Source organism: Chinchilla lanigera, unplaced genomic scaffold, assembly GCF_000276665.1.
Source record: "Chinchilla lanigera isolate Chin_1 unplaced genomic scaffold, ChiLan1.0 scaffold00059, whole genome shotgun sequence".
Classification (NCBI taxonomy): Eukaryota; Metazoa; Chordata; class Mammalia; order Rodentia; family Chinchillidae; genus Chinchilla; species Chinchilla lanigera.
This window is the reverse complement of record NW_004955460.1, coordinates 5,946,654-5,955,654: the sequence shown is the minus strand read 5'-3', so window position 1 is coordinate 5,955,654 and position 9,001 is coordinate 5,946,654.

Here is a 9,001-nt window from a genome sequence, read left to right as displayed (position 1 = left end):
TCCATAATTGTGTGACCCAATGCCTCAAAATTATCCTATCTTATCTAAAATTTATCTATCAATCATTTATCTATAACATGTATGTATATATGTATGTATGTATGTCTTATCTATCTGCCCATCTATTATACATCTATCCATCATCTTGCCTATCACCTATCTGCCCATCTATTTACCTACCTACCATCTATGTATGTGTGTATTGTCTATCTGCCCATCTGTCTATTATCTATCTACCGATCTAACTGTCTATTATCTCTCTATATTATCTGTCTGCCTATTCATCTATTATCTATCTACCAATCATCTACATATCCATCTATTATTTATGGACCCACCTACTTACTACCTATCCAACTTCTATCTATCTATCTAATCTATCTATCTATCTATCTATCTATCTATCTATCTATCTACCTATCCATCTTATCACATTGGTTTTATCTGTCAGGGGAGCCCAGATTAACAAAAATGGGCCATAGACCAAATGTTTTTGTTACCTTCCACTCAAATTTGAATGTTGAAATCTTCAATCCCAATGTGATGCTATTTAGAAATGGGGTCTTTTGGGAGTAAGGTTACTAATTGGAAGCTGGATCCCTTGGGACAGAATTAATGCCCTTATAACAAGAGGTCTCAGAAGGCCCTCCCACCCTCTTCTTTCTGCCACATTAGCATATGAAGAAGGCAGCTATCTACACACTAGGAGGCTGGGCCTCACCAGACCCAGAACTTTGATCCTAGGCTTCCTGTCTTCAGGACAGTGAACAATAAATATGGCTTAATGCTCTGATCCATGAAATTGAATGCTAGCTATTACAAAGACCCTTGCACTTAGGTATTTTGACTTGACTGGTAGAGCAGCAAGCTGTGATGTTCTCCACAATGAACACAGAAGTAGACCTACAGGATGGCTCCAGTTACTTGCAAGTGCCAGAGTGGGGCACAGAACTAGGTCCCAGGTCCTATGCACTGTGCCTTTTGCCAAGAGTCAGTGATGACTGCTGGTCTCCTATGTATTTCAGCCCAGTCTCCCACTTGCACATGTCCAGAGCCTTCTCTGATGCACCCTCCCCCTTATCCATGACATCTATCTATCTATTTATCTATCTATCTATCTAATCTAATCTATCTATCTATCTAATTGTAAAGGAACAGTCCCATCATCCAAGTTAGTCTTTTAAACAAGGAAGAAATATCAACAGCCAAGCAGCTATTGCTGGTGAAATATTTTTAAAAGTTTCAAGCTACATAAATTCAGGGTTTGTTCTTAGTTCACCCAGAGCTTAACATGAGATGGAAATAATTATTGAAAATTGAATAAAAGAGGACTGTTTTAATTTGTTTTAAAAATCGTCCAAAAACTTTAGACATTAACAACTCATGCAAATTAATGCCTGTTGTTGTAGATGAACAATTAATGCACTACATACTCTATCTATTAAAGTCTTCTTAGGATAATGTTCACTTGGGAACACCATGTTGATTATTCACTATGTATTTGTTAAAGTATGATATAAAAATGTTTGAGAAGAGGACTGGTTAGAAATGATAGAGCACATTCAGCTCTTTTTCTTCTTTTTTTTTCTATCAGTGAGCAGAAAGAATTAAACCAAGAGACTGGGAAATGATACCCTCTGGGCCCCTGGGAAGGAGTCCAGGAATTCAAGGCCCCACTGCACTGGTCCACCCCATCTTGGGGAGAGGAATTCTCACATGATTGAGTCTGGATATAAGGATATTTAACTTATAGAATCTTTGTAAGTGGTGAATTCTGAGAAATCAAGAAAGAAGTTTCAGTCCAGGTCAGCATGGAATGTTTTCTCTTTTAATTTTCCTCTCTCTGCAAATTTTCTCTCTGTTCTCCCGACCACTTTCCTAGAAGGGATGAATTGAGGGCTGCCTCCCCCACAATCTGCTTTCTCTCTACCTTCTTCCTACCTCCAGCACCTGGTCAGGTGCAGAGCCCCTCCCTCTCCTGCTTGCTCTTCCTTGTCCTGGTCTTACCTGGCCATTTAGTAACTAGAGGGCCAGGACATGAGCCTGGGTTCAGAGGAAATAGATTCAGGAAGCAGCTCTGGTGACTTCATCTCTGTATCAGTCAGTACTTACTAGAGACACAGATTGTATGCAACATATACACATATATAAGAACAAAGAAGATTAGCTTATGATGGGCACCTGCAGAGTCATGTGTGGAAGAGTGCAAAAGGGCTGTCTATGTGCTCGAGATCCAAAGTATTCAGTCTAAGGCCTGGAGCTCACTGTAGTGTTCCTTGCAAGTCCATATCAAGAGACTGAAGGGTCTAAGATAGAAGCCTGAAGGTCTGTGCAGGAGGCTGAAGAGTCTGTGCTGGAAACCAGGAGATGATGTCCAAGGCAAAGGTTAAGACATTGGAGCTCCTCTGAAGAAACAGAAGTGAGCCTTCCTTCTTCATTTCCCTTTATATCATTCAGGAGAAAAGTTGCCTTAGGCTGGGTCTCCTGTCTTCAGTAAATCTCTTTAGCCACATCTAGAACCATGCTGATCCCTCTTAGTTGGATGTTTCTTACTTAAATTGCCACAATCCGTTAACTATCCTAACCTCTAAGGCTCATAGCTGTCAAGTTGAAGGGAAGAGTGACTGATCCTCCAGAAGGCTCCTTGTTGGGATCTGCGCCCCAAGCCCCACAATGATAAACTGATGTTTACCTAGTCATACGCTGTGTATATTTTTTCTATGTTGCATTAATTATCTATTGCTGTGTAGCAAGTTACCCCCAAGCTGAATGGTTTAAAGCAACAGAGATACGATTGAAAAATATGGTGAATATCTGAATTTAAAAATATTACAGTAAAAAACACAATGCCATTAATGCTCCTCAGAATACTCCCTCCTTTGAACACAATTATCTCACTGTCCTTGCCGCTTTCAGAAAATTCTGGAAATCCTTTATTATGAGTGTCTTCAGTTGTATCACCCTGGCTGTCTCAATGTCCTACATCAGTTCAAAATGTTTACCTTTCCTAGACATTTTTATTTTAAGGAAAAACCAGAAGTGACATGGTACCATATCTGGTGAATAAGGTGGATGGGGACACTCTGTCATGTTTTCATGAGCCTGCCTTTCCATTGGCTGGAACTCAGCAGCAGCATTCACTGTACTTTTGACCACATCTTGTAGAGATGCTCAGGAATGAGGACTTCCAGGACTGCTTTAGAAAGTGCAAGGATAGTGGGACAAATGTGTTTAAAGCTGGGGAGAGGATTCTGAGAGGGATTAAATATATCTTTTACTGTAACAATTTTTTCACACATCCTATTTCTTGATCAGCCCATGTATATCATTTCACAGTTTTTGTGCATCAAAATACCAAGGACTTAGCTGGTGTTTCTAACCTGCCTCTCTCCTGAGATTGCAGTCTTATGAAGGCCTGATGGGATAAAAGATGTGCTGTCAAGCTGTCCTTCTCCTGTGGCTGCTAGCAGAGGGGTCTGGCTAGAGAGTCTTAAATTTCACATCACTTTAGACTTGCCATATGGCTGTTTAGGTATCTTCATGACCTGGTGTCTTGATTATTTTTCTTTCATTGCTGAGACAAAATAATCAACACCCCAAATTAAGGAAGGAAAGGTTTATTTAGCTCACAGTTTGTGGAAGTTTCAGTCCATACTACGTTGGCTCAAGGCAGAATGGCACATGGCACAGGGCAACCATTCATGGCGGCAGAAAACAGCAAAAGCAACAAGAGCAAAGGAGTGGGGAGGGGAAGCAAGCCCCTTTTCCTCCCTTACATTGTATGCAAACTACCCTCCCCAGGGTGGGTGTAGCACTCACACCCATAATCCCAACATTGGACCATGAGTCAATCATAAACTCTAGAAGCCTGCCCTATGACTGCATGGGGCTTTCGGGGGACATCCTGACACAAACCACAACACCTGGCAACTGGCACATTCCATCAGAGCGCAGGATTCAAGAAAGAAGAGAAAGGGTAAGGAGAAAGCTGGAGTACCTTCAGTAATGCTATGGTTTGAATGTGGTTTGTCACTTAAATGTTCATGACTTGGTCCCCAGTATGGTAGTAGTGAGTGGTGATGGAACCTTTAAGAGGTAGAGTCTAGCGGGAGGTGGTTAGGTTACTGGGGCCACTGTCCTTGGAAGAGATTAATGTACTTCTTCACGAACCCCAACAAGTTCCTAAGACAGTGGGTTATTATACAAAGAACAAGGCCCACTCCCCGCAAGTCTCTGGCTTCCTGGTTCCCCATGTGATCTCTCAGCTCTTGTTCTCTCCTGCCATGATGCCTTCAGCTTGCTGTGACAGGGTCAGAGGTGCTGTCACCAGGGCTGAGCAGATGTTGGCATCACATTTTTGAAACTCCAAAACATTCAGCTAAATGAACCACTTTCACTTATAAATAGAACAACCTCAACATTTTGTTATAGCAAGAAAAATGTAGTAATGATGTAGTTTCAGAAGTCACACATTGTGTTAGTCAGCTTTTCTGTCTCTGTGACACATTACCCAAAACCCACAACTTAAAGGAAGAGAGATTTACTGGGCTCACGATCTCATAGGATACAGTCCATGGTTACCTGGCTGGAAGGCAGGAACATGATGGCAGATGGGCATGGTGGTTCAGAAGCAGAGCAGGGAAATAGAGCCAGAGAAAGGCCAATGACCAGACATAGAATCTCAAGGCTATGGCTCCATGACCCACCCAGACATACCCAAAAGTGTGCTTCACTAATCTTTACCATGGCTCCCAAGTCAATCAAGTTGATAAAATTAAGGTTAACTGCCACACACAACATCACTTCTCACTTTATTAGAGCTCTGTCATGTAAAACTTTGAGCTCACACTCAGGAAGGAGAATCAGACTCCACCTTTTGAATTGAGGTGCATCAGAATTTGTGGAAACATTTAAAAACCACCACACACCTCCACGATACTCACTAACATTTGTTTCCTGTTATTCAGGGCCCAAAGCTAAATTATATCTCAGACGCTTTTGAATTAGATGATGGGACTTCACGACTGAAAGTGAGTGAAGAACACCTGCAGAAGTGATGCACCTCTTTGAAGCCTGGCCCACCCTGACTTCCTATTTTTGTCTCATTCCCCTGGTGACCCTGGAGACAGGTTGCTATGGGCTCAGCAGATATACTCACAAACTGGAAGAGCCTTGGAGTGACAACAAGATCTCCCTGAAGATGGCAATGGTCTGTGGTTTGAAAGGCTGCATACTCTTAACATGTTCAGACACAGATTTCTGTGCTTCTCCTGGTAGCTACATTTATTTACTCTCATGCACTTTCTCCAACAAGAACTTACCTGAAATGCTGTTGGGCATGTGTTTTGCTGTAGGGTAACTGTGTTTCTTTCTTCTTGGTTCCCAAAGTGCCTATCACATCTCAATCTCTTCTGTCCTTTTGGTAGCCAGGTTCTGTTGCCTCAAGGTCATGCCCTCCATGTCCTTTTGACCAGTATCTACTACTGTTTTACCTGCTCCTTTCTTTCCTTCTCTCTTTTCTATTTGCATGGAAAATATTTTTGAAATAAATACCACAGTGTACACAGTGATAATATAGGAATTATTCTAATGTTTATTTGGGGGTGTTTTCCAAATTTTCCAATGTCATCAACATTTAACTTTCATTATCTTTAAAAAGCCAAATATATATTTTATTAAGGGAACAAATCTTGGCTTCTATGTCTACTTTCACTACTGTTTGGTTTTGTTCTTCTCTCACTTTGATAATTTGTTTTCTTTAGCTTTTTGGCACCAAGATCTAGCAGGAAAGCCAGTTATGCGCCTTCTTGTCACACTTGCCTTCCACTGAGATTCTTTTTTTTTTTCTTCTGCTGAGATTCTGGCAGCTGGTAAAGATAGGAAGGGGAGGTGCTGTGAGCAGGGAGGCTAAGTCAGGAGACCTTCTGGGCTCCTGCAGGAACCAGGCAGGAGGGAGAAGCCAGGACCTGAGGCATAAAGAGAGGAATGTGGCTGAACTATGAGAAGTAGCTCTCCATGGCCTTCATTCAGTCCTGGTTGTGCTTTTGTGTTTTGTAATGATTCTTTGTGTTTCTTTATCCCAGTATCTATTTCTTTCTTTCTTTCCCTTTCTTTTTCTTTCTTTCTTTCCTTCCTTCCTTCCTTCCTTCCTTCCTTCCTTCCTTCTTTCTTTCTTTCTTTCTTTCTTTTCTTTTTCTTTCTTTCTTTCTTTCCTTCTTTCTTTCTTTCTTTCTTTCTTTCTTTCTTTCTTTCTTTCTTTCTTTCTTTCTTTCTTCTTGGTTCCCAAGGTTGTGTTGCCTCAAGGTCAGGTCCTTTTGACCCATATATGCTACAATTTTACTTGCTTCTTCTTTCTTCTCTCCTCTCCCTTCCTTCCTTCTCACATCCTTCCTTCCTTCCTTCCCTCTTTCCCTCCCCACTCCTGTTACCATTCTTCCTTCCTCCCTCCTTCTCCATTTTCTCCTTCCCTTCTTCCTTCCCTTTTTCCTTCCCTCCCTCCCTCCTTCTTTCCTTTCTTCCCTCCCTCCCTTGCTTCTTTCCTTCTTTCCTTTCTACCCTCCTTCCCTCCCTCCATTGCTGAAAGTGATTCTTACACATGTGTTTCTCCAAGTTTTCAGGAAGCATTACCCTCTGTATATACTTCAGTGTGTTTTCTGAATCACTTTCTATTTTTCATTTCTTTGTTTACCCCACATTTCAGTAGGATCAAAATATCTTTCCAAGACAACAGATAAGGTGCTTTGCCTGTCAAAGAGATTCAAAGAAAAATGAGAAGGGTACCTGCCTGCTGATTGGCTGTCTTCACTCATCCCAAGCCTCTCTAACCAGTGACCGTGATGCTGGTGCTATGGCAGACAGAGGGTTGCTCAGCCTGGGAGTTGAGACAGAATGAGGAACACTCATAGAGGAACCTGGGAAACCCAGGAAAGAAGATCCAATTGGCTCCAGTCTTGAGCGGTGGACCCTGCTTCCCTCGCAGAGTAGAGAAAGTGCAGGTGCAAAGCTGGGGAGGTGAAGGAAACTGGAAAGGATTAGTAGGAGTAGGGATAGTGTAGAGTGATACCCAGGGTGGGAGAGGAGGACAGAGGAGCAGGCATGAGGCCATAGTGAGGCTTTTAGGTTGTATTTGGAGGCTACAGAGGAGTCAGGGAGGGTGTGAAGAATTTTTCCTTCTGAAAAGCTCCTGGAAGCAAGGTGGTGTCATAAAGGACATAAATTAGAGGGTGAATTTGACATGGGTGACCTCGCATGGTCTTTGGAGGCTTCAAGGGATTCACGTGTGCCTGGGCAAGATGCCACTGATGGCAAGTGCTCCTTGACCTATGACGGGGACATGTCCTGAAAAACTCATAAGTCCAAAATACATTTAATACATAACAAATATCATAGCCCTGCCTGCCTTAAATCTGCTCAGAACTTTGCATCATTGGGCACACAGCCTGTTTTATTAGCACAGTTTTGGCTCTCTGGAGTTCTCTTTGAATACTGTACTGGAGTTAAGCAGCAGAATGACAAATGATAAGCTTTGTGTTATTGTAAAATCTCAACATTGTCAGTAGAATTGGTTTAAGTCTGGGGTATAAAAATATGCCTTTATGGGTCTTTATTCAGGAGCCTATTCAATTATTTTCTCTCTTCTTGTTTAATAATAGGTCTTTCTACTATGCAAAGCCTTGAGGATATCCCTGGATTGCTGCTTTTTTTCATTGAAATCTATTTTATAAGTTTGTGCCTTGTTTCTATGGCTGTCTTTGCCTTTAAACAATCTATGGTGCTAAGTCCTTTGCTGTACTTTAAAACACTTCCATGTCACTTTCCCAGTCCGTGCCTCCCATCTTTTGTTCTCTGCACTTTGGAGACTCAGCTCGCAGCTGGGTTTGTGTCTGTCACCTCCTGAGACTTGAGCAAAGTGGCCTTGTGTTCCCATTACTAGTAAAACAGGATAGTTTGATTAAGATGAACAACTGCTACCAAAAGTTGAGGGTTGGGCATTTTAGGTGGCTGCAGGTGGCAGGGCACTACCATTAGCATTCACTAACAATTATTGGCAGGTGATTTCATTAGGTAGAGAAAATCCATTCTCCATCCACCCCTCCTTGCACAGGAGCAGAGACACAAGACCATGAAGTTCTCTACTAGTGTTTCCTGGACCCATCAAGGAGTCTTGCTGTGGCTGAGTGTTAGGCACTGTCCTTTCTGTTGATAGTTATTATTCTGTAGATGCTCAGAGGCAGCAGGAGGGAAAATTTCTGTTTGAAATAGAAAAACCAGGGACTGGGTATTTAGCTCAGCGGCACAGTAACTGCCTGGCAAAAGCAAGGTCGTGAGTTTTCGATTCCCGGTACCAGAAAAAACAAAAAACAAAAACAAAAAAACAAAAAGCAAAGTGAGATAGAAAAACCAATGAGTGAGAAATAACTAATGAAAAAGGTATCTCAGACATGTATTTCTATAAAGGAACCTAGGTGGAATTTTACTGCATTAAGATGTTTCTTAATTGTCCAGTGGACTTGTCTGGATCGTTATGGACTGTCTTAGTCAATGTGGGCTGCTATAGGAAAATATTACAGGGTAACTCTAAAGTAAATGCTTTTGAATACTGTGCAAATAGAGTCATTATTAACTTATTCTAGTGGATATGTCAGCATACTGTCAAAGAACTGATGTGATAGACTGGTATGAAACATTTTAAAAATGAGTAATTGCTACAAAGCATAATTCTTGGATATTTTAGCTTTAAGATTGTTATGATTCTGAGTATGATATGTACAAATATCTGTATAGACATGTAGATATAAATAGGTATAGTCAATCAAATTTATAATCTAAGTTTTGCTGGGCCAGATGCTGAAGTTCAAAGCAGGGTCAGGTTAATAGTAATAATTATTTTTATACCTGATCTTTTCCCCACTTACATTACAGACCATGCAGACTTCCTCCAAGCCTCTTCTAAATCTGTTCATTCCAGGGAATTCTTTGAAATGTCATGCATGTTGAGACA